The sequence below is a fragment of the Balaenoptera physalus genome, assembly GCF_965194825.1.
Source record: "Balaenoptera physalus genome assembly, chromosome: 3".
Taxonomy (NCBI): Eukaryota; Metazoa; Chordata; class Mammalia; order Artiodactyla; family Balaenopteridae; genus Balaenoptera; species Balaenoptera physalus.
Window position 1 is genome coordinate 164,233,267 of NC_138890.1, and position 27,325 is coordinate 164,260,591.

Below are 27,325 nucleotides of genomic sequence, written 5' to 3' on the forward strand. Positions count from 1 at the left end.
TAGCAATTCCGGATACGTGACCACTTGGGCCTCCCACAAGCCCTCATCTGACCCCAGTCAACTTGCCTCCGTCCTAGAGCCCGTCCCATATAGCCATCCCAAAACCACCAGTACATTCCTGAAAATACTCAGTTTGCGGTCCAACAGCAGTACTATTAGCAAACCTTGACATTACATTTTTAGAGCTGCATTTCATGTTGTCATAAAGTCACCATATCACCCTAAATTACATTTAATATTTTTTATTATAATAATCCTTTATTCTAATAAGAAATTTTGGAAAATTATTAAAAGTATGATTAGGAAAGAATAAATCATGTATCTCACAACTCAGAAATCATAATACTTCCATGCCCTTGCTTTAGGTTCTTTTTCATGTATACTATATATGTTTTATACATTTCCTACTTATCTGTGTCTGCCCCTTGTTTGGCTCGTAGTAGATAAGCTCTGAGCCCTTAGAATATTCTGCCTGATAAGAATGTTTTTGTATGCCCGAGACCTTGAGCCATTCCAGACTAATGTGACCAGATAAATTTATTCTAACAAAGGGATTTATGGTGAATGCCTGTTTTTGCTCCAGGGGGACTGGTATCTGAGTAGCTGACATCAGCCATGGGGGTGCTGTATGCCTACATGACTGAACCCCAATAAAGACCCAGGTTCAGGTGAGCTTTCCCGGTTGGTACCAAGGCTAGAGTCACTTTCCCTGGTTGTCACCACTTTGCACGTGATGTCACACATCACTGCTGGGAGAATCAGGCATCCTATGTGACTCCACTGGGAGAGGACACCTAGGAGCTTGTGCCTTGCCTCTGGACTTTGCCACATAAGCCTCTTCTCTTTGCTGATTTTAATCTGTATCCTTTCACTGTGATAAACCGTAACCATGAGTATAATAGCTTTTCTGGGTCCTGTGAATCATCAAGCCTGAAGGTGGCCTTAGGGGCCTCTAACACAATTTGCTTAGCTGAGAAATCTGTAAGCTTTAGTTGAGCCAAACTCTAATATAACCCAACCATGTACCTGACTTATTTTAAAAATTCAAAGAGCACACTCTTAGGACCTATTAATGGACACATAAGGTTTATTTAGTAACTCACTCAACAAATATGTATTAAGTCCCATTATGCACCAGACAATAGGAGGCAGTAGTTTTACGATGGTGTCTTATTCTGTGTCTATATTCTAAGAAGGACATCAACAGTGTGGTGTTTGGACAGAGAAGGGTAATCAGGATGGTTGATAGTTTTGTAAACCATCTGTATCAGTTACAATACAAGGAAAAACCTCACTAAAAATGGCTTAAACTAGTAAGAGCTCCATTTTCCTCACATAACACAAAGTATGGTCAGGAATAGCAGCATTAATTCAACTACTTATTGTTTCAATCAGGGAACCAAACTGTTTCTGTCATTCTGTTCTACCTTCCTCAGCACACTGGATCTCATCACCATGCGTATTACCTAAGAGTTGCAAGACAGTTGCCACAGCTCCAGACATTGCAATTTCAGCCAAGTTTTCCCAAAACTCCCAGAGATATTGATTTACATTTCACTGACTACAGCAGCCATGAAGCTACTCCAATCATGAAGGAGTCTAGGGAAACTACTTTAATTTGACACACCACCACCCCATTTTGGGTTTCTACTAGCAAGATGGCTGGGGACATGGATATGTAGACAACCAATAGTGTCTATAACACTATCGATGAAAGGGATAATTCATATACTGATGCAAATAAGAAAAAGAGAAAACTGAGCATTAAGAAGGAAGGTAATAGGAAACACAAAAGAAAAGTAGTATTTTTGCAACCATGCCTTTGAAAAAGTAGAAGAAGCTGGGTTAAAACAGTTAGCCTGGGGACTCTAATCCTTTTTGTTGGGAACCTGAGAGTTAATTTGTGAGGAAGGGTGATGAGCAAGGTCATAAATGTCAGGCTGGATTCTACCAAACAGGGCCCTAAACATATTCTGGGGAACATGAAAGCTAAGGAAACTGAGTCCTGAGTAAATGAGCTAAGAAGAAATTCCTGGGCTCATACAGAGGCTTCCCTCTTAGACAGTCATAGTAGACTAGTGAAGGTGCCCAAGGCTTTTCCTATCCAATGCCTGCCTTGCATCCTGGGGCTTCAAGTGAAAGATTCTCTCCTTGACCAAACTCTAATTAGGCTCCTCTGAACCCTCTTCCTAAGTAAGCCTCGACTTTAAACTTCTGTATCCTTTGCATTGCCAAATTTTAACAAGAATCCTGTTAAGTCATTTTAGCAAGAATCCTCCACCCTTGATATGTGACCAAATTCTTTGTCCCCCACTGTCCCCCAGGTGATGGCTGATCACCCTTTCTGCCCTCAGCAAGAATCCTGTTAGGTTGGTTAGCCAGACTCTCCCCCTTGTCCCTCATGCTTCCTCTTAGTAATTTTCCATCCACTGACTCCCCATCCTGCCCCTTGACCATAAATTTCCACTTTTCCTTGTTGTATTGCAAGTTGAGCCCAATCTCTCTCTCCTACTGCAAAGTCCCATTGCAGTGATTGATCTCTACACCTATTGATAGTCCCCCTGCCTTCCAGTTCTTTAACAAATGTCATAATTTTTTCTTTAACAAAATCCATGGAGGAGATGGAAATAAACAGAAGGGAAATGTTTATCCAGAGAAGGAACCAAGTAGAATGTGTTTCTTAAGATCATTAAGTGATATTTGCAAGAAAACACTTTTTGTCTTAGCGAAGAATACCTAAAGAATTAGAACCATTCTACCCTTAAAAGTGATCTGTACTGACAGGCAAAGCACCTTGAAACAGGAGAAATTTGAGAGTCATAATATTGGATATATACCAATCAAGGCAGTATGGAAGACATTCCTTCTTGGATAAGAGGCTGTACCAGATAATCAAGGATCCCCTTATGGATGAAAAATGTTGCCTGCCATTATCACTAAACAAAGGAGGTTGTAGCCATTAAGCCAGCAGCCACTACAGCTACCCCAACCCGGGCACCCTTAGGGGATTCAGGATGGAGGAAAGCAGAATACTGGCCCAAGATAGCTAAGGTGCATATCAAAGGAATGATTTCAATGAGCCCAGACTCTTGCATCTTCCCACACACAGAAAAGCACTAAATTCATTAACTCTAGTTGTCTGGTTTCCTGTAATTAACAATAACAAATTCATTAACTTGAGTTGTCTGGTTTCCTGTAATTAACAATAACAAATTCATTAACTTGAGTTGTCTGGTTTCCTGTAATTAACAATAATCTTTTGCTGTTCCAACTACCTGGTTTTTTGTTGCAAAAACTCCTATGCATCCTGGCTCCACCCTTACCTCTTCAGAGCGGTCTTCCAGAGCAATACGAGAGGCCATCTTCCAGGCTTAAGTCCTCAGAAAGTCCATTGAATAAAATATAATTCTCAGCTTTTAGGTTGTGCTTTTTTTTTTTTTCAGTCGACACCCTGCAAGTCTAAGATTCTATGACGTTCTGTTTTAAAATATCCCCAAAACACTTCTCTGAATAAAGTTTATGAAGCATACAACTGGAAGGAAATGGATTAAAATGTTAACAGTGATTATCTCTGGGTCGTGAGATTATGGTAATTGTAATTTTATACTTTTTGCTCAGCTATATCCTCTAAATGTTTTGTAGTAAATATCTGAGAACATTTTAGAGAAACTCCTTTAAGGTAAAAGGAGATATTCTGTCTACGTATACTTGGCCAGTTGGCAACAGATAACCACACTAGCTTTCATTTCTTATGAATTGAATTTAAACATCTTCACGGCATAGTAACATTTGTAGGTAATTTTTGGAAACAGTTACGTCACAGAGATAAATATTTTATAATTTCTCAAGCTGATATTAAGAAAAAATAACCATCAGTGATATTTCATTTTCTTCCTCAATGGACTCTTTCAGCTATTGTAAATTAAATTTAGACACTGTGATACTAGAATATAATCACTAAAGGCAGGAAAGCATATAGACCTAATAGTTTTATTATATCTTACATTACTGATGAATGCTCATTTTCCAAGAATCTCATCTCACTTTTGAGTTACTTTAAGCTCAAGGCAGTTTAAAAGCAAAAAAAAAAGAAAAGAAAAAAGAAACCCTGAAAATGAAGAAATGCAAAACTGTGTATTTTTTTCTATTCTAAGTGTACCCAGTCTAAAAGGGCAATCAATATTGTAAAGGCCAATAAACCAACTGAACTCCTGCGATGTGAATGGTAAGCAAGATTTAGCACGACTCCACCCAACCTTGAGAGAACGGAGATTCGTTCTGAAGTAAACCCAGGAATGAGATTGAGAGCCCGGGCATTGTAAGCCCTCCAGGAAGCTGACAATAGCTTCAAGTACTTTCTAGGAAGGCTACAATCCTTTCTTGGCATAGACAATCCTCACAGGCACCAGAAAGCAAGTGGTCCAGGACTGTCTAAGTGGAGTATACACTTTTTACACCCCTTAACTCTCTCAGTCTAGATTTGATTATGAGCTTTCCCATTCCCTATGATGACATGCTCATATTCTCTTCATTTGCTTAGAATCTGATTTTATGCAGGAATGTTCCTCTTCTATTTGTGGATGCAGTGCTTTTTAAGCAGGCTTCCCTCTACTGGAACAGCAAGCTCTTGCCCTGTTCCTTGGAGCTCCCAGGTCTGTTTTGAATCAAAAGGCTCTAATTGTTTTGAGATTCTGACATGAGATACTCATTGTTTTACACTGATTAAATGGCTTCTTGATCATTCCTCCCAGGATTGGATGTTAACCAAAACTTTAAGGGCAACCAAAAGATGCCTTTGGAATTCTTGTTCCCACAAACAGACATTCTGCTTTTCTCCCTAGACAAGGTGTGAGCGAATGGGCTAGTGTAACACAGAAATCGCAGGAGAGTTTTTACTAGTAAGTAAATTGGGTGATCTATGTGGACTCTTCTTGGGTAACCCTTACCCAGGATCTCTGCTCCATCCCACTAACCCTGCCTGCCATTCCCTACATGGAACTTACTCCCAAATGCCAACCCCATCACACATTCCGTCCCACCGGCAGAAAGTGCTGCCCTTTCTCTCTGCCAAGCCAAAGTCCCTTTGACTTTACACAGCAACTCCAAATCCAGGTTCCCCAGCAGGAGTCCCTCCTTCGCCCCGCCCACCGCAGATGATCTCATTCATCTCCCCAGTTCCTTTCGTCACTTCCACTTCATTGCCAACAAGCACACAGAACAGTACTTTACTTTTTGATGGGTGACTTCATGCTCAGAACTGATCACCGTGTTTGTGCAAGTGTGGGTGTCCTCTACGAAACCCCAAACCTAAGCATTCCGGCTCCGGAACAGCAGGAGGCATATATATGTTCTAATGGTTTTCTTATATTTTAAGTGACCTTGTGCAACACTTTGCGGGGAGGAGACTGTGTCCAGAGTTGAGTCAGGGAGCTGCTGACTGGCTAGGATCTTTAATATGGGACCCAGATCGGCAAAACTCAAATTGTTCTAAAATCCCTTCTCATCACATTCTGTGGACTCCTCTTATATTGCATGTCATGAATTCTGTCCCCTGTTCCTTCTCTTACACAATAGACCCCTCGGCTACAGATGTATACGTATTTGGATATATATGTAGGTATGTAAATACACACACACACACACACACACAGAGCAATGCACAGAGGAAAAAGCATTCTACCGGGAAGCCAGGTAACTGGGCTAAGGAACAACTCAACAGCTTAACTCTGTCCATGTGCACAGGTGACTGCACTTAACCAGCTTCAATGATCCCACTTGCAAAATGGAAAAATATGACGGGAACATTCTAGAGATGGTGGGGTCGCATTCTAAAAGTACCATGATAAAAAGAAGGCATTGCTATGGATTTTTAAAAACGAATGAGGTCAGACTCATTCATTAGTAACTATATGAAAAATAATTTAAAAGTTTGAAGACAGGTACCTTTTCAAGTGTTCCTTTTCCAAGAGAGACAGTTTCTCTACTTTTCTACATAAAGATGTACCGAAATTGAGTAAATACAGAGAAGAGCCACCACTTAAGAGTGGGCTTACAACGTGCCAGGAACTTTCAATTCATTTAGGACTTTTTAACTCATTTAAAAATCTCACAATTGCCCTCTGAGCTAGGTACTGCTATTCTCATGTTAAAGATGGGGAAACTGAGGCACAGGGAGGTTATTTCTCTGGCTGACGGTCATATAGCTCATTAACTGACAGAGCCAGGATCCAAACTACGAGATGATAGACATATATGCTATAGAAAGAGGCTTCTGCAGAGAGGTAAACAATATCAGAAATTCGAGAAAACACTCTCGAATTCTAAACCCAGTGGAACAGATGATAAACGTAACAGGCTCTGGGAGGAGGGGGTCCACCAAACATCTCACCCAGGCATCTTCTCTTTCCATAGGCCTGAGGCCACTCCTGTCCCTTCCTCATGGGTCAGGACATAAGTTACAACGTACAATTAGCTGCAGAAAGATTAATGTAGGCAAGTTGAAGGTTACCTATATTATAACTTAATCTCCTATGATAAATAGATAAAGTAGAATCCAACACACCACCTGAGAAAAGATAAAATTCAACGTTTGGTTATAATAAGAAAAAGAGGAAATTTACTGACCTGCCAAAATTAACGAAATTGCACGAGTTATTCTTCCAAGCCATAACTGATAATAACACCAATGCGCCAAAGTACATTCTAATAACTTCATAATCCTACCACGTCTGGGTGAAAAGAGAGGAGGGTCATCGGCAGCAAGGAGGAGAGAAATCACACACAAAGACATACAAATCATTTCCCATTTTCATTCTAAAATAGAAAAGGGAAAGTAAAATATAATTCCACTAATTTGAGAAGAATGTCTCCAGCCTCTCTACAAGAGGTTTATCAGTTCACTATACACAAGAGCCCTTCCATCTCCCACGAAGGAAGCACCATTTACTCACGCTAATGGACCATAAAATCCATTCCTTCAAAGTGCACTTCACTGCCTTAGTCAAGCCTTTTGCTTAGAGTAGCAAGATTGCGCACATCTTCCAAATCCCCAAATCCACTGAGTGCTGAAAGCCCACGGGGAGTCACAGGTCTGCGGTTCTTCATGAGAATCCAGACGGAGCCACTCCACACACTAGGTTACTTACTGGATGGTGAAACAAAACCAGCTGGGTAAAACCTTCTAGTTTAGTTTACTGGAACTCTACGCCCATATTTGCTTAAATGACAACATAGTAAACGCTGAGAGCCATGCACCATCTAAATTAAATCCACATATCATCTCTCCCAACACCCAAATTAACGATGGCAAAGGAAGCGTCACCTTAAACGTCATCTCTTTACGTTGAGCATTAGCTTGTGGTAAAAACTGCTGATTCTGCCCCAAAATCCATTCTCTCTTCCGCAGCAATAATTTTAAAAGGCCACATTTCCAAGCCTCACGGGCAGCAAGGTGTCAATGTGCAGCTCTGTCTGGGTCAACAGGATGTGAACAAAAGTGATGCTACAATGTCTGGTTCATTTTCAACCTATAAGAAAGCCACTTGCCCTGGAGTTCTTTTTGATCTTCCCGGAAATCGGGACACATAGGTGCAGATAATGTCATGAGACTGATGGGTCAAAAAGATGGAAGGAACCATATCCCGGTATGACTTATCATGTGCCATCGTGACTGCTCACCTCTTGAATATTACATAATTTTTAAAAATTCTTTCATTTACTGTATTTTTGTAGTCTCTTATTACAGCAGCTTAGTTTTACCCTAACTAATAAACTCACTGAAATCGATCCGTTAGTCCCACTTACCCTAACTGAAATCCTCTGTAACAGCACAGTCCAATGAGACTTTCTCAATGATGGAATTGTTCTGTATCTGCACGGCCCAATATGGTAGCCGCATGGGGAGACTGAGCCCTTGTGATGTGGCCAGTGTGCCTCAAGAACTGAATCTACGATTTTATTTAATTGTAGTTAATTAAAAAGTTAAAAGCCACATGAGGCCAGTGGCCAGTTACTACTTTATTGGACAATGTAGTATCTGGAACATGTAAAGTTGTGATGTACAACAATTAGCAAGACCCATTATCATCATAGAAAGACCCATATTTTAAAGCTTAGAGCTTTTGCTAGAATTTTACAGAGTAACAGAAGGCCTCAAACCACAATTTTCTCAAAGTAGAAGTAGACATTGGGCTGAGACTAAAGTATGCAGTGTTTAGGGTTGTCATTTTAAAGCTGACACTAGCTTATATTTCAACATGAAGGACACTTGGGATTCTTTTACACTACCATCAATACATTTATCTTCCATAAAACTAAACTCAGCAGAAGATATTTTTGTGGGAGAGACAAATGCAAAGCAGTTAGCAACAATCAGGCTAACCAATAAGTTACTATCTTTATTCCATTACACTGAGACCTGGGACAGTAAAACTTAATTGAGAGATTAAGATTTGGAACCTCGTCTTCTGATTAATTTGGGTACTCATTTTGTAAAACTCCACTTTGGAGAGGTCAAGTTTGCATTTATATTGTAAAACACTACAAAACTCCCAGAAAAGACTTGTGTTATAAAGGAGACAAATGCCATGGGAAACGTCCATCTGAAACTTGTAGCTGAGGCTCTGAATACAATTATGAGAAACAAATAAACCAAACTGGGCACATTGCCCAGAGACAACAGTCAAATATAAACTTTGGAGAGAGACAGAAATGAAGGGAGGGTGCTGAGACAAGAAGGGGGTGGCAGGGGGGATAAGGGCAAGAGAGAAGGGGGAACCACGGGTGAGGGAGAGGGAGGGGCGGGGAGGGAGGGGGAGGAAAGATAAGTCGCCTAGAGCAGGACAGATACTCAACTAGCAATGGAGGGGCAAACCAAAGAGAAGTGACTGGCCCAAAGTCTTAAAGGTATTCACAAGAGCTCCCATTTAAGCACTTTTGTGGAGGATTTACATAGACACATATAAAATGGACATAGTTTTTTGCCCCAGAGTCAGTTTAGTAGTAACCTGAAAGGGACACTCCAGCCTCCGTTGTTGGATGAACTCGACCAGCAATGAAAACAGTATTTCTAACTACTATTAAAAGCTGAATCTGAATCTTCACTCAGTAGGAAGAAATTTATAACTGTTTAAAGATTTAACCTATCCAAATACAAACCAGTAACAAACAGAGAAAGATACACGCAGCTCCATCACCCCTGAGCCTGCAAGCAGGTGCAGAGAGAGGAGGCTCATTCTTACACGGGAATTTGGGTGTTTCTTTATCCTGCTTTTTCTAATAAGTTAGGAGAATCGCACCCAGTTGTCCTTAAGGACTTGGAACTACAATACTTCAGTGCTGCAATAGTTTTAAGTCAAATGATACTACCCAGAGAGGAGCAGACTTTGTGTGCTCAGAATCAACAGCTAAAATTTTTATTTCCCAAAGTGGAAGTGTCTAAAACTCTAGTTTATAAACATTGCCCAGACATACAATGTATTGCAGAACAATGGACTAAGGGCTGGACTAGGACACGTGGCTTCCAATTCCAACTCTGCCTTAAGTCAGTTAATAATAATAATAATAATAATAATAATAATAATAATAACAACCTATTTAATTGACTCTAAGCTCCTTTTCCCCACCCCTCCCACTGCCCACTTAACACCTTCATCTTACAACCAATATTATCTTAAATCACTTTGGCAAATCATACTGTAATTTCGTGAAACCTTCCAGTCATATGTTCTGAGTTCAAGAAATCAGCAGCTTCAAATCATCTTAGATTTGATGAACTGCAGATTACAGTAAATCAGAAAGTAGCATCTGTGACATGCCAAGTACTAGCACTTTATATCTACCAATTCAATCCACTCTCTGACAACTCTTGGAGGGAAGAACTGCTACGAACTCCATTTTCCAGATGCAGAAACTGAGGCACAGAGAGGTTAAGTAACTTGCACAAGATCACACGACTAGTAATTGGCAGAGCCAATTGACACCCAGGAAGTCTGGCACCCAGGTCTGTGCCCTTAGCCACCACGCTCACTGCTGTACCTCATACAGGACTTTGCGTATCTTTTCAAGCATTTGGTACCCAAGCTTCTTGTTAATCTCCAAAGGAGTGCATTGGACTAATCATACTAATCGTCTCTAGGGTCTAATCCATCTTTAAAACTCAGGGTGCCCTGACATGAAAGAGAGTACATCACTTCCCTTTGTAGGGCTGATACCATATTATTAAAGAAACAAATGCTACTTTATAATTGATTTCTTAAATTCCTTACAGAAGGATACTGTTTTTCTCTTCACTTGCAGAAAAAAGAAAAAGAAAACAAGCTTACAGGACAAAACTGAGGCATTTTTGTTCTTGGTTAAATATCAGTAATTTTAAATAAAGCAAATATTACCCTTTAGGAAACCCGACCACTACTTTTGTGCCATCTTCTGTCTAATTCAGCCTTTTCAATTTCTGTAGGATTGGACATTGGTGGACAAACTAAATCATAGCAAATAAATGTGCAAGAATCTGGCACGTAGCATATCATTTGATCTTGTGACTTTTAAAATAGGAACAGTAAAGTGCACATATATATACACACCACACACACGCACGCGTGCACGCGCACACACACACCCCCAATTTGTGTGTGTGAATGGTATTTCACATTGATTGAAGACTCTTGAAACAATGGGATTTTTCCCCCAGTTTTAGAACCATGAAAATGTCCATCACTGTATGAAATGGCATAGAAAACTACAAATCAGAGTGTTACTCCCTGAACTTATTTACAAAACAGAAATAGACTTCCAGACATAGAAAACAAACTTACGGTTACCAAAGGGGATAGCTGGGGTGGGGGAGATAAATTAGGAGTTTAGGATTAACATACACTACTATATACAAAATAGGTAAACAACAGTGACCTACTGTATAGCACAGGGAACTATATTCAATATCTTGTAATAACCTATAATGGAAAAGAATCTGAATCACTTTGCTGTACACCTGAAACTAACACAACACTGTAAATTAACCATACTTCAATAAAAAAAAGAATATTACCCCCTATTAATACCAGGTCTATCTTCAAATCCCACAAACACTGGATCTCTCTACTTCACAGGAATATCCAGATTTGCCATAATAAAAAAAATAGCTCAACTCTTTTTCAAATCCTTCATGCAATTAGAACTCAAAAATGAAAACTTTACCAAAAAATAAACCACACTCTAGCTTCCCTGCATCAAGTGCTGATCTAAAGGGATCGTCCAAAAGAGGGATAAATAGAGCATAACTTATGCTGCTCCTGTGACAACTTCTTCTAGCTTTAGACAGGAATTTCCTGTTTTAAAAAATGAATTCCAAAAGCAATTTTTTTTTTCAATTTTCTAAGTTTCTGGAAGAATTTATTCAAAGCCAATCCACCAGTTTACTGGGCCAAATCAGGAGAAGTTACAAATAGTGTGAAGTAGCTATTTGAGGGAGACACCAACTTAGCTCCCTTAAAAATGAGGTTCTAATGAGGTCGCCTGTCTTGCAAGTAGTGGGATCCAGATTCTAACTCGGGCTGTTTGGCTCCAAAGCTGCTTAACCTGTAACCCCCTACTGTATGCTCTGACTTCCTCACCAGACCCTGAGTCTGCAGATAACAAGCGAATGTTTTATTCACCGCGATATCTCATGGGCAGGCCATGCCCGGGCCTGACAGATGGAGATTAATAAATATCTGCTGGCTAAATGAATTAATAAAGGAACTGAACAATTTAGATGAGCAAATGCCCAAGTGTATCAGTCCCTGAAAAATTCCTTCAGATCCTGGGTGGTGATGACAAGAGGAGAGATCAAAGACCAAATTAACTGTCCTGGCCTCCACAACCAATTCAGGGAAACTCAGGTCAATCAGAACATTAAGGTCTGTGAGCTAATGTGGCCCCCAAGCACCCAAACCAGAAGGCGGAGTCTTTCTAGAACCTTCCATCTCATTCATCCCCTTCAGCCAATGAGTCCCCAAGTCCTTCTACCTTCTTTCCACTGCTGAAACCCATACCTTCTTCCTCAGTCATTATGTCCCCGCTGTAATTCAAGCTTTCACCTGCCCTCACTTAGCCGTTCTTCTCCCTCCTACGTATACTACTGTTGGGGTCTTCATGGGGCTCCAGGAATAGCACCCCTCTCTCCCAGTCGGATTCAAAACAAACTGAGGAAATCAGAAAAGAGGAGTGGCAGAGAGAGGAAAATGGCTCCTTTATTTCCAGGAACTCTAGTTCAGAGGTTGTATATAGTCTTAAGGTCTACAGCCAAGTGGCTAATACTGAATCCAAGTGTTGGCAAGCATGAGACCAAAGCCGGTCTACTTCTGGGCAGAAGAGCTTCCCCCAAGAGGAAAACAGAATGGAGCTCAGATGTCGACTTTATTCCTTCTAAATTTACCAACCAGGTAAATACTCCAGGCCAGGAGTTATATTAATGGCACTCCCTTCTCAAGGAGTAGAGAAGAGGAATCTATGTGCCTGGCCAGCAATCTCTCTAAATCTGTCCCAGGCTGGCTGCCTTTTGCTAAGCATTGATGTGCCCTCCTGCCATTCACAGGGCTTCACGCTGCTTTCACAGCCGTGTGCACCGGTCTACTGCTCCCGGTATGGGTCTGAACTCAGATCATCCTCTCCTCCCCTCGTAGTTGACCCACTGGTTCCTGCCTCCTTGCCTGACCTTCTCTCATTCCCTCCTTAATAGCCATGCCTGGCAAGCCCTGACTCATTTTTCCAGACCCAGTTCAAGGTCATCTCAGATAAGAAATCCTTGTGAACATCCCCAGCTAAAGCTCACCACAGCCAGGTCTGTCCCCCATCGCATGCTTTAGTTTTGCCACCCATGGCTCTTTCAGTACTTTATTCCATCTACTAGACTGCTGGCCCCTAAATCAAGAACAATTTCTTATATTTTTTACCCCTCAAAACCGAGCACAGATTTTGGTACATGGATACCTACAAAGATTTACTGGATTAGAGAGATGCAAGTAGCTAAATGCAAAGTAGGACATAAAAATTCCATACAAATAAAATGCCACAGTGGATCAGAGGGAAGAAAAAGCAAATCCAGCTGAGAGCACCTGACATATTCCCTCAAAGTAAGGGGTTAATAAGCATTATGAACAAAGATGTATCTAAGGGAAATCAAAGAAAATTTTAATTTAAGAAGCTAACATTGAATTGGGCCTGAACTGAGCGGGACTTGATTGGTAATCAAATAGAAAGAACAGTCCAAGAAAAACAAAACCCATGACAAAAGACACAAATCTAGGAAAATAAAAGATACATCTGGGGAACACTGAGGTTCCTAGTTTAGCCAGGGTACGGAGTACATACAGAAGAGCATCCTGAGAGAAAGCCAGAGAAGGAATCTGTCTAAGCTCACATAGGGCCTTGAGTACCAAATAAAATAAATTTCTACTTCATTTACAGATGATAGGAGTCAAAGAATATTTTCTAAGACAGTAGCTGGTTAATTATGCCAAGGAAACTATATAAAATCTGGATCCTTGTAGTAGTGATAATAACAAACTAATGATTTGTTTTTCAATTCCTTCCAAATTTCTCAGGACCGCAGTGACTCTGAGCTTACAGTCATTTGATAATCTCAACGGAACATTATTTGAGCATAATAAAATGACTAATAAACTATTTAGGATGATCAGGAGACTAAATATTAATTTGTCATCATTTTTCATTTTGCTTACGATTCTTTCAACCCACCCCTGCATGTTTCATTCCCCTAATGAATCTGTACTTGCCACTGGCCTATCATGTAATAAGCCTTGCCAATTTCCCAATTCTCTTAATAGCCAGTATCACAAAACGCTGATTTCAGGCAGTAATAACTATGACCATCTGTTTCTACTTCGCCATTTCTTCTTCACTATTCAACTACCAACTGTGGTGAGCTTCAGAGATCACTCTTTAAAGAATAGTAGACAAGCAGCAAGACAGAACCACGGAGAAATTATTGAGATGTCTGACTTCAGCGCCAGAGTTGAACAAACGGATCAGACAGATAAATGGTCTCTAGACCCATCTGCAGTCAATTCTGAGTTACAGCAGCAAAACAACTCTGAACAAATTCCAATACGGCTCTTCAAAAACAGCACCTGGAACTATAAGCCTGTTTTTGCTCTTTTGCCAACCAGCTATGTACTTTTGGTCAAGTTACTTTAGTGCATGGGGCTTTATTTCCTAAATCTATACAATGAAAGGATTAGACTAGGTCCCCAAGCAAAAATCCATTCATGTCTCTTAACTGTCAGATGAAGGCTCCCTTTTAAGAACAGCCAGGATTCCCAGAAAGATGATTTTCCCAGCAGTGGCATCCTGCCCTTGACCACTGCCAGAATAGCGTCGTATTCAGCTTCTCCGTTGTCTTCTATTGGTTTCCCCAGTAAATAGTCTCTGATATGATTTGAAGTACAGGAGCTTTATTGGGAAGTACCCTTGGCATGACACTTAGGAAAGGCAAGGGAGAAGGCAGACAGAGACAGAATTTGGTCTGTGATGCAGGGGCAATATAGGACTCAGCCAACTAGAGTTCCGGACCAAAGATGGCTTTTCAGAGTTGTCCCAAACTGTACCCCCGCCTCAAAAAGTCATTCGATGGGGGCTGCTCCCTTGCCCTGAGTGAGAGTAATTTCCAGAGAAGCCCTGAGCCATGCTGGGGGTAGGAGAGAGTCAGTCCCGGAGGGGCTAACTGCACAGAGAAGGAAAACAGCGACTACATTCACCTCAAATCTTCTGAAAGTAAGAAAAAAGGGCATGAAGCATGGTGAGTAAGAAAGAAATGTATTTAAAAGAAACACCTGGACTCTGTATGACCTTAACCAAATTCTTTCATTTCTTTGTGCCTCAGTCTCTTTCACTGTCAGCTGATCTGTGGTCAATTTCACCATGAACACATCCAAGATTCTATTACATGTTTCATTCTTGGTCTACCCTCAAAGGCCTTTTTATTACCTACCTCAAGGCTTACAAAGGTTGTGAAGGAAAAACCCCCACACATATCAAACCTCTCCAGGAGCATTTGAAATTCAACTCCATTAACTGTGAAGAGTTGATCAACAGCAGCAAATTCAAATCTACACACCACAGTGGACACACAGCAATCCCACGATTAAATTAGATTTGCAGGCAGCAGCTTGGAGATTTTGACGTTAGACTGAACACAATTACTCAGTTAGTTGTAACTTTATTACCCATGCTCCCCCTTGTGAGGCAATTTTCCTTATTGGAAGTAAAGCAACCCCAACCAAAGCATTTAAAAATGATCCTTTTCCTGTTTTTATTAGCCTGTATCAAAGAAATGACTATTTGAAGCACAACCAAGGGGAGGGAACTGGCTTTTTATTGCTCAGTTCATGTTGTGGCTTCAGGAATAGAGAAAGACTCCCCAAGGAAATACTGTCTCTCAAAACAAGCTCACAGGGTGGTCAACAGGAGAGGTCTTTGGGAGAGATGGAAAATAGAGAAAATTATTAAAATATAATTAAGTAGGCAAAGTGGATGCAAAATGAGATGTGAAAAGTAAGCTGTTCAGGACAGAAATGTCAAGTCTTGAAATTTATAGTAGTCTCCACAATATACATTGTCCAAATGGGGCTACATAAATCTTTCCAACCAGCGGAGCAGCTGTTGACCTTTAAAATCAGAAACCAAAAGACAAAAATGAGTGTATGAATGCCTCCTGTGAATCTGAATTTATGCTCTGGCACTTCAGAACAAACGTCAACCAGGCTCAGTGCCATGCAGAATACAATTCTCAGCAACAGAGATTATATCCACTCATCTTAGCTGAACACATATTCAGGTAAACAAACTAAAACATACGGTTCCAAGCGGATATCATGTCACAGAACCATTTCAAGTCTGTTCATAAACTAGACACCTCTATCCCAAGTTCCATCTCAGAAAGCTCGTGTGTTGGACTATTTGCTTCTTCTTTAGTTTGATTCTTACGGTGACCCTTTGTCTAAAGCTGTTCCTCTAACAGATACCATACTATTAAAAAAAAATGGCTCTTTAATTTTAATTGTATTTTTTAATTCCGTATAAGTTACATATTTCTCTTCATTTACAGAAAAAAGCGGATGTGAGGAATAACAGATTTTGCTGAATTTATAAGAAAGGGTTATTTAAATAGTCTCGTGTATGTATACACATATACACACACTACAGCTCAATAATGTTTTTCTTTTTTTCCGAAATTGATTATTTCACTTCTGATTTTAGTAAGGAGGGAAGCCAGAAACAGAAGACCTACTAGAAACCATTCCAATCATACCAGACACATCTAATAACTTTTATATTTTGCATAATAAAAAGGAGAAAAATAAAGATGCAGAGCCCCCAGCATGAAGTAGATGAATATAGAAACTTAAAAGGATTCATAATGCTATAACCCTTTAATGCAGAGAAGAGAACAGAGCCAAAGGAGTAATTTATTAATTTAGAGATCAATTTTTAAATGCTTTCTAGATTGATTTACTTAAATTGGCACGTAAACTCAATTTCCAAAGCAGCTGAAACAAATATTACCAAACAATACAATTTGCAATAAAAAATAAACAGCATTCTACTCAATACTCATTGAAAATAAAGTCCACAATACTGTAAATCAGTGAAGTTGAAATGTCTTCTGCAATTGTTTTTAGCAATGCTGAAAAATACATTTCATTTTTCTCATTGAAAATAATTAAGTCCACAATACTGTAAATCAGTGAAGTTGAAATGTCTTCTGCAATTGTTTTTAGCAATGCTGAAAAATACATATTTCATTTTTCTCATTGAAAATAATTAAGTCCACAATACTGTAAATCAGTGAAGTTGAAATGTCTTCTGCAATTGTTTTCAGCAATGCTAAAAAATACATATTTCATTTTTCCTTAAGTACACAAGCTAAACTATTTTCATCCATAAGATACATCCACACTGTTCAAAATAAAAGTCCAAGTTAGAATATCCTCAGAAGAAAACATGCCCAGAGAAACTTTCTTTTAGGAGTAAAATGTTCAAGTCTAAGAAAAGTTCACTGAAAATATGATAGGGTTTTCATAGGCTTTTTTAGATCCAATAAAGATCATGGCTACAGATTCACCCTCATGTATTTGTTTAACAAAAATATATTAAGGACCTAACACGTGAACAGGGTTACAGTCATGTCAGGTAAGCATGTGGTAGGATGAGCAATAAATAAATACAAAGGAACAAGAAACAGAAAAAAACAAAAAAATAGACAGTAAACCAGAGGACAATGAGTGGAAAGTAAAGCAATTGAAGGCTACATGACAGTGTGGATTTCTATCACACCAACATCAGAACCTCAGTGACCTCTGATAGCAACTCATCCTAAAGGGCCTGTCCAGGACCTCAACACTTCCAAAGACCTCTGAACAATGTGGTTCTTCAACAGCAAAGGAAACCAGAAGACTGAAGACAATAAGGACTCCAGAGATGCTGATGGGCCCCAATTGTAGAGTTGATTCTCTGATCCTCCCAAAAGTAAAGTAACTTTCTCTACGCATCTAGAGCAGAAGCTTTCAGAAGCAAACACCCCTCACAGCCCCAGCTGAGTTTTATCAGCTAGCAAGTGACACCCTAACAAACAAGGCCATCTTGTCCTGAATATTTATCTAACAATTCACTCTGCATTCTCATTATGATAATCTTACCACTGCAAGGCTGCTCCCTTGAGCAGTGGCACAGCTCTGTGGTCTGAGATGACCAAGAGGGAGCAGGCTTCTCTGCTTCTATCAATACTAGAGCTCCAAAAGCAATTAAAGGACAGGATGGATGCTTGCAGACCCCCCCTTTCATCCTTGGGTGCAAGCAATTTAAAATACTGTCACAGGGCTTCCCTGGGTGGCGCAGTGGTTGAGAATCTGCCTGCCAATGCAGGGGACACGGGTTCGAGCCCTGGTCTGGGAAGATCCCACATGACGCGGAGCAAATGGGCCCGTGAGCCACAACTACTGAGCCTGCACGTCTGGAGCCTGTGCTCCGCAACAAGAGGCCACGACAGTGAGAGGCCCGCGCACCACGATGAAGATTGGCCCCCGCTTGCCGCAACTAGAGAAAGCCCTCACACAGAAACGAAGACCCAACACACCCAAAAATAAATAAATAAATAATTTTTTTTTAAAATAAAAAAATAAAATAAAACCCTAGGATGATTATATTCTTTTTTCTTGTAGCATTTTAAGGGAAGCCATATTATGATGGAAAGTGTACTAAATTTGGAATCGGAATGACCCCATCTATTCTCAACTGTAAAATCAAGGCAAATCATTTAACCTGCCAAGGCCTCAGTTTCCTCATCTACAAACTGGGGATCATGGCAGACACCCCTCCCACAGTCCCTGTGATGATAAATGAGATTAATTTCTGAAACGCTTTATAGTTTCCAAAGCAATTTCCTAGACATCCTCATGGAGAAGTCTCCCAGGGGCTAGCAAAGATAAAGGCAAATACAAATACATATTGGAATAATTCCCCACATTAATGGCTGTTTCAAATCCGTACTTTTGAAACCAGAGGGAAATACAAGATATAACTTACAAACTATTTAGGAAGGAAAACGTGCACACCTCTTTCAGTCCTCCGTTAGCTTTTGTTTGTGAGCAGGTGGCCGTCCCAGGTCAAAAGCTATCCCGGCACCAAGATAATTTGCTAACGTTCTGGGGCGAAGTGGGACAGCCTCCCAGCTCTACTGGGCGCTCTGAAGACTCTACAGAATATGCTAATTATTTTACAGGCTGCCATTCTCAGAGACACTAGTCAGCCTGCCAATTTGTCAGCAGATTGGTGCCTAATGAGCAGTTAATTGTCCCTTGGGAGAGCCAGGTAAAGTGAGTTGAAAGTTTCCTTCCAAAGATGTTTCTCATTTTTGCTCACCTCATCCATACATAAAACTGTCACTTTCATTTTTAAGGGGCTACTTCGCAGTCACTGCAATCCTTTGAAACACACAAACAAAACAAAGATCAGGAAAGACTCTGGCTGCAACTGACATGCCCACGCAGGAGGGGGTCAGGGGCACAGCGGAGAGGGGCACAAAAGCCAGCACAGCCACAGGAATTTCAGACCGGACTGCACCACTCACCAGCTCTGTGCCCTGGGCAGTCAGCCCGCCTTGCCTCGAAGCTCCTGTGTTGGCAACTGCAAAATGGGATGATCTGTGCCCGCATCCCAGGCTGCCTTGAACTACAGGAATGAGCGTGTGTAACATGCTCGGAGAGGGAAGTAGCATCTACTAACTGCTCAGTAATTGTTACTATTACTGAAAGGACCGAAAATACAGTAAACTTGGCAACAGCCAAGCCTACCAAGTATCTATTAGTAATTGCTTTTGTTCCTTGAGCTAAGATATTTGTAAGAAAAGAGCACTGAGTAGAACAGTGATTCCATTCTTTACGGTAGAAGGCAATCAGTGCCCTAACACCAATTCTCTCTTAATTTCTCCTCTTCTTTCCTCTCCTCTTATTTATGTTTCTTCCCCTCCACCCTCAGTCTCATACCTGTTAATCCTCTCCCTGGGGTCTGAGCCACCTCCGACAGCTGGACCGTGGAAGGCCTGGCCTTAGACTTGGACCTAACCCAGAGACTCCTGAGATTCAATTCGAGTACTCCGTCGGGTCAAAGGTTCAACTGCACATACAAGGAGCCTTTTCCTGACTTCTCCGCCTTGCCAAAAAGTGGGTGACTCGCAGCCAGAAGGTCAATCCATGAGCAGAAGAAAAATTCCTGAAATTTTTCTCTAGAAATTCTGATTGCCTTTCCACTGCTACATCTGCTTGGAAAATGCAACACAGGAATTTACCACAGAAAGGGTAGCAAACAAAAAAATGTTTTAATAACATTTCTACACGTTATAACATTTAATAACATTTAATAACATTTCTACACGTTATATATAACGTTCTAACATTTCTGCTCAAGGCTTCTAAAGTTACCATTATGAGTTCGTGCGGTGTTAACAACTGTTTTTCATTTTGTTACTGGTTTAGAAGTTAAATAGGGATTGATAGAGTGAGCATATCTAATGCACAACCGAATAAAGATTTACGGCTCCAGACAAAGTCGACACTCCTTCACCCAGGGAACGGGGAGAATGGTGACCACGTGTTTAGATTTCATTACTCAGGAAAATTCAGAGATGGTTCATAATCATTCGTGTCAGAAGTCTGAAAGTTGTACGTCTTTGGGGTATGAACTGGCACATTTAAAAAGCATCTGCCTGCAGGCTCCCATTCTCCTTGGTTGCAGGGTACAGGTGTGGTGAGGACCTAGGCTGGTCAGATGCCCCTGCGCCTCCTCTGAAGCCTTCCAAGGTCCTCGCTTACAGGTCCCACAAGAACCACTTCCCATGGAATAAACGACATCCGAAATGGAACATGAAGATTTTCGGGAACAATTAGGGAGAGACTCCTAACAAAAGATTTAGTTTCTCCCAAGAGTGTAAGTGACTCCCCCTCCAATTTACCTGTTTCCTTTTTTTAATTGAAGTATAGTTGATTTATAATACCGTGTTAGTTTCAGGCATACAGCACTGTGATTCAGTTTTATATATATATATATAATATATATATGCATATATTATATAATGTGTATACATATATATTTTTTTTTCCTTCAGACTCTCTTCCCTTATAGGTTATTACAAAATATTGAGTATAGTTCCCTGTGCTATATAGTAGGTCCTTGTTGGTTATCTATTTTATACATAGTGGTGTGTATATGTTGTTATTGTTGGCGTTGTTTTAGAAAATATGTGCATCCTTTAGATGTTTGGGGAGTTGCAGATATCGTCCAGTGCTGTCATTATTTAGAGCTGCTCTAGTCTTATGCCCACTTCCCACTTATCACTTACATTCACACTTAGCACGTCGGAAAAGTAGGGTCCCTCTGTGAATCTGCATTTATCGTCTTGTTCTGAAATCACTGGCCTCCCTGCCTAGCTTTTCAGTTAGATACTGAACTTCCTTAAAGCAAAAGTCTTATTCTATCTAGAGATTTAACGCAGTGAGTAGATGGAAGAAGAGGTTTAAATTTCTGTAACCAAAACCCAAAAAATGCTACATTCTGGGAAAGTTCAGCAGATATGGACTTTATCACCACGTGGCAGAACTGCCCATCTAGCTCATGCACAGAAGACATGGTGCTGAACAAAAAGGAGTCAGGGCTCCTTGAGAAAGACGATGTCTTTGTGAGGTTCTAGTCAATTTGTAGCTTCTGATCAGACGTCACTAACCAATGATGCCAGTTAAGTCTTATCAACAAAGTTAAAACATTAATTCAAGATAGTCAACACAAGCGCAATTCAGGGTCTTGCTTCAACTTCAAGAGATCTACATGTTTTAGGGTCATAATAAAAGGCACAGTAGGTAGAGTCCGTATCCATTACTGCACTGAAAACAGGACATGTCATTTATCAAACCCAATTTTTGGTTCAGGAGATTATGTACCACTGAAGGCAGGGAAACAAAATCAGTTGATTTTCCAATTAATATCTAAATATATCTAAAAAGACATAAACACATACATGTAACAGAGAGAAAATTAACCTAGAGGAAGTGGGGATAGTACTTTTCAACAACTACAAGGATAGAAACGTATTAAGGGGGGGAAGTAGCAATATGAGTTCAAATCAAACAATAACCCTTCATCAAACATAACTGCAACCCACAGACACAGAACACAAATTTATGGTCACCAAATGGGAAAGGGGGGAGGGATAAATTAGGAATTTGAGATTAACATATACACAATACTATATATAAAATAGATAACCAAAAAGGACCTACTGCAGAGCACAGGGGACTGTTTTGTAGAGCACAGGGAACTGTTCTGTAATAACCTATAATGGAAAAGAATCTGAAAAAAATAGATATGTATGTATGTATAATTGAATCACTTTGCTGTACACCTGAAACTAACACAACATTGTAAATCAATCATACTTCAATTAAAAAAATAAATAAATAACTGCACATGGCAAATTGTTTGCTAGGGATCTTGGTGTAGGGTCCTATAGTAGACCCCTCAGTTGATGCAGAAATCTCTAGCACAACAATCTTTACTGTGATCCCCCTTCCCCATGTGGGAGGACTCACTTCCTCATTCCGCAGCCAGTCTCAGATGCGGGCAGCTCTAATCATTAGCTCGTCCTCAGACTGAGTCAAACCCACCTACGTGCTAGTAACTTACATATCTTGGTCTTTGCTCAGCACTCTGAAATTTAACCTTCATCATGACAGCTCTTCAAATATTATTTTTTAAGGTATTAAGTTTCTAAACTTCATTTATCCCCTTCATTATTCAGAGAATTAATTCACTCTAGATTTTATTCAAGATACTGTCACGTATTTTACGACATTCCAAATGCCATGGTGCGTGATATCTAGGAGTTTCCATCAGTCAAAGAGCCAAGCCAAGTAGTCTAATCAACTTCCAGACACACCACTCAATAAGGGCTAAGGGTAAAAGTGATTATCAATTACTCAGCATCAACCCAGAATTCATTCTGTTTCAAAGGGCAGAGAGAGCTGATACAAAGTCGCCGTGAGTTGATTCTTAAGGAGAACGAAAAGTTACCTCTCTTCTCTTTCTGTTTAAAATATGCAAAAAGATTCCTCAAATCTCTGAAAACACAGTCAGACTAAAAATGGTACTGATAACGTCACTAATGCTTTGATTTGAGCCAAACAGTGGAATCACGATGATATATCTTCTGATTTTCATCAGAATGAATTTATTTACTGGAGGCAAAAGATAAAGAGCTACATCCAACTAAGAATTACAGAGACCTTTGGAGAGATCTTCGGCTGAGCAGTCACACATCCAGTAAGTCAGGCAACATCTACTGGTTGCAGAATGAAGAGCATTTCCTAGCCTCCCCCTCCCCTCCCTACAAAAGCAGTCACAAACCATCTGCTAGAATACCATTGGATAAAACACATTTGTAAAGACGCTAGGCAAAAAATATGCCCAGTGGCCAGGCTGACTCTGTTCCACTCTAGCGGACTACTTACAGAAGACTGACGATGTTACACTTTTACACCTGCATGAAATGATGCAAGCCCTGCGGCATAAAGAGTATTCACTCTGGTAGAACACAGTGGTTGAAAGGAGCAGTCAACATGCTACATGGACCCTCAGGGCTTAGTCCCTCACTTCTTTTAAGTTTCAGTCTAAATGCCAATTTTTCCATAAGGCCCACAGTGACCACTCTAATTAAAATTGCCACACCCTTCTCTTCCCAACTCCCATCAGTCTTTTTTTTTTTTTTTTAAAGACTTTTTAATTGTGGACCATTTTTTTACAGTCTTTATTCAACTTGTTACAATATTGCTTCTGTTTTTTATGTTTCAGTTTTTTTGGCCAGGAGGCATGTGGGATCTTAGCTCCCCAACCAGGGATGAAACTGGCACCCCCTGCATTGGAAGGCAAAGTCTTAACCACTGGACCACCAGGGAAGTCCCCCCCATCAGTCTTAATTTGACAATTTTCTTTATGCAGAGACTTAGCCCCTTAGAACTTACCATGTGGTTTACTAAATGACTGTGCGTGTGTGCACACGTGTTAACTGTTCCATTTCACCTCCCTCCCAACACACGTGGACACGTGCACACAGATGAAGATAAGATTCACCAGGACAGGATCTTTATCTGTTTACTGTTGTATTCCAAAAATCTAGAGGAGTTCCTGGCACATGGTAGGAAATAAGAAGTCAACATATACTGGTTGAATGAAAGAATGAATAAGTAACTCTGGGCTTAGACTTGGCCCTGAATCCCAATTCCACCTACGCTACTCTGTTTCCTCAGCAGTAAAATGGAGACATAGGAACACCTGCCCCATAGGATCAGGATTGTCCTGAGAATTACACTGTAACAGGGAAGAACAAAATCTGACTCCCTGTCGGATCTGTTTCTTTTACTTTAACCTTTGCTCTCCTGTTGCTTTTTGTTACTATAATCACTAAAAGGATGTTGTCTATAGCTATTAGCATACCTAATGGCCTCCCTCAGGGAACACTGCCCCTCTGCCTAAATGTTAAAGTGCCTTTGTTCAGTTCACAGGGAAACATTCTGCCTACCTGTGAATGGCTGCAAGAAAGAAGAAAGTAACACATCCCCTCCCTGAGGCTGGCCAAACCAGGAGATGGTTTGCAAGACTTATGGCCTTTTTATTTTACTTCCTCACCTCCCCGCCTTCTCTGTTCTATAAGAGAAACTAGCATCCAGACCCCATAAGATGGTACTCTGGGACCCTAGTCTGCCATCTTCTTGGGCGCCCGGCTTTCCGAATAAAGTTGCTATCCTTGCCTCAGTACCTCGTCTCCCGATTTACTGGCCTGTCGTGCAGCAAGCAGAGTCAGGTTGGACTCGGTAACAACAAGAGCCAGTGTACGTGAAGGGCTCAGGATCATGCTTGGACAAAGTAAGCATTCAATAAATGTTACTTGCCATCGTTATTATTCTTTCAAGATATGCTTCCCGAAGTGGTGATGGACTGGCGATGACTTATGCTCCCAGGCAACATATCTGAGAAGCACAGATCTGAGATGGTGAAAAGGGACTCAGGGCGTTGATAGAGCAGCAGAGCTACCAAGGTCAAGCCCCATCACAAGGCCTCAGCAGCTCCAATTCAACGACAGGCAGGATTTTACAAAGAAGCTGTTAACAGTGTAAGGACGACAGACTCAGCCCTGCTGGAGTAGAATAAACATAACAACGAAACCACCGAGTGAGTGAGGGTGAGGCTGGAAACCTTAAAAGGCAGGAAAGGCAGCTCCTCTCTCACTACTTGAACAGAGAGATTTGTTTATTTGGTTTAACTGGAGTCAAAGCTAATGGTTCTAATGGCTTTTAATCACCCCAGCTTATTCTCCAGATTTCTACACATGGGCTGTAACTTAAATTTTATGAAAGAAGACAAAGAGAAAAAAATCAGCCCTCCATAATAAGAGTTTACTGGAACATACTAATCATTTAGACATTCGCTTATATTTCTAGAAAGCTGAACATCAGCAGTGGTGTGGCAACTTTTTTCTGGAGCAAAATCCAAGTCTGTCTAAAGGCTGTGAACTAAATCCTCAACCTGAATGTTCACTAAGTATTTAGGAAAACAAAACACTGGAAACATCCAATATTGATAAACACATAACTTCAATCTCAGGAGAAAAAGCAGAGACTGATTGAGTTAAGAGAGGAAGTGGGAATGAGTAAGGAAGACAGAGATGAGGGTAAAGGGGATAACAAAGGGATTGGGGCATCTACTGATTTCAGGGCAATAATAGTCTTAACTTCCCTATTTATTACAACATGTCTTCCCAAGGCGAATCTCTGTTAAGTGGTCCATTTAAGGCATTATAAGAGCAAACTAAAATGAAGGACTGCATGTTCAAGGATGAGCATGACAAAGCCAATTAAAAAAAAAAATTCTCACTCTATAGAAGAAAGGCCTTAAGATTTGGGGACAACTGAGCAAGGTCACAGTAGCTAAGTTGAAGCTGGAATCAAATTTCTAGACTCTCAAATCAATGCTTCGCATCCCATACCAGAACTGCCTCGAGCTTTTAACATGCATGTGATAAGTGGTTCAGATTCTGCATTTCTGACAAGCTCCCAGGTGATACTGCTGCTGCGGGACCTGGAATGATACAGAAGTAGGAATTGCACCTGCTAAGGTAAGTCTTGGGAATATTTTTTTTTAACAAAAAAGATATTTTCCAGGAGCAGGAGAAAGTGAGATTACAGATGAAATACTGAAGTTTTGAAAGTTCTAATAATTCACAACAATATCTGTAAAATTTCAGGGCCATTTACATGGTGGTGTCAGCTCCACTAGTAAGTAAAATATACTGAAGTTACAGTTTTTTAAAGTATACACAAACACCAATGTTTTATAGTTGGGGGATCTCTCACTGAGCCATTCTGTGGATATGCATTTGTTGATAATTTGAAATATACCACACCTAAATTGCACTAAATCTATGAAACTCTCTTAATTCTCAGTCTGCTTTGATAATAGGAATACTATGTCTAGGGGTTGCTTTCACTTTCTTTGAAAGTTGACATTTTAGATAAGAAAGATTTAGATAAGGATTTGGTGTGGCACTAACACACCAAATTCCAAAAGGCTTATCTGCATAGATTTTACCATCCAATAGCACAATGTAATAAAGCTGACCATACCCAACTACATATATTATAACCATATAATACATTACATATATTATAATGACATATATTAGGAGAGGCCCAGTGTAACTCGGGAGAGAAAAGATTTTTGAAAAGCTCTTGTTATTCGATTTCTCTATTTTCCCCCCACCTATTACAGAGGAATGGCGATGCACTTGAAGAGAGTTGATGAACGCTGAACACAACGTGTCCCTCCAGCCAAAACTCAGTTACCTCCCAAAGCTTCCTTTTGGTCCCCTTGAATCAGCTGAGCCCAAGAGATTTTTCCTATAAAAAGTCCACAGTGTATCTAAATCAGATCCCAGTAAAATTTCGCTTCAGCTGAAGTGAAAATGCAGAGGTAGCATTTACGGATAACAGCTGGAGAACATTAGTTCTCTGTCTCTCCTTTTCTCTCCCAAGGGTTGAAACCTCCACTGTTCAGACAGGAAGTAGTCACACACCACACACTGTACAATGCGAGAACGCTGGGATCTCAGAACAAGTTGCAGAGGATTAGGAAGAGTGTGAGGGGTTTTGTTGAAGAACACAGAGCAGTGACTCTGTGTTCCTCTTGGGGTGTCCATTCCCCCTACCAGTGTTCAAATGGCATAATGTATGCACACCCAGAACTGACAAGCACACACTTCATTCCCTGAAAGCTTCTTTAATAACTCAGAGTAAGGACGCTTAATCTTTCTTTTTTCCACAATTTTTTAAAACATTTACTTCAAGAAGTTTTGGGGGGTGGCCAAGATTCTCCAATAATCTTTTTTGGCATAATTTCACGGCTGCTCTCTAAAAAGACCACCTTTCAACTTTTTAAAAAAGAAATTGTCAGGAAAAAAAACCTCTTTCACATAACTGCCCAGAATAAGGAAATATATATATTTCATATATATATATGTGGAATTCAAAACATGATGCTCTGGAAAAGAATGATTTAAACAAAAGGTTCTTGTGGATACGGTTTTTTAGTGTCGGTTTCTGCTGTAATTCCACAAAGCTGCTGAGAAAGAACACAGACGCAAACATGGGGAGAGGCGTCCACATTCTGCGGCCACAGCTCAAAGTTTTGAAGAGGATGATAGGAGTTTCCCTAACACCACAGGCTGAAGAGC

The 27,325-nt window shown here is 40.4% G+C and overlaps 1 protein-coding gene across 3 annotated transcripts in view; it reads right to left on the reverse strand.

Annotated features, from left to right (window-relative positions):
- FBXL7 (F-box and leucine rich repeat protein 7) overlaps positions 1-27,325 on the reverse strand; it is a 421,273-nt gene that overhangs the window by 392,494 nt on the left and 1,454 nt on the right. The gene's annotated exons all lie outside the window — the stretch shown is intronic.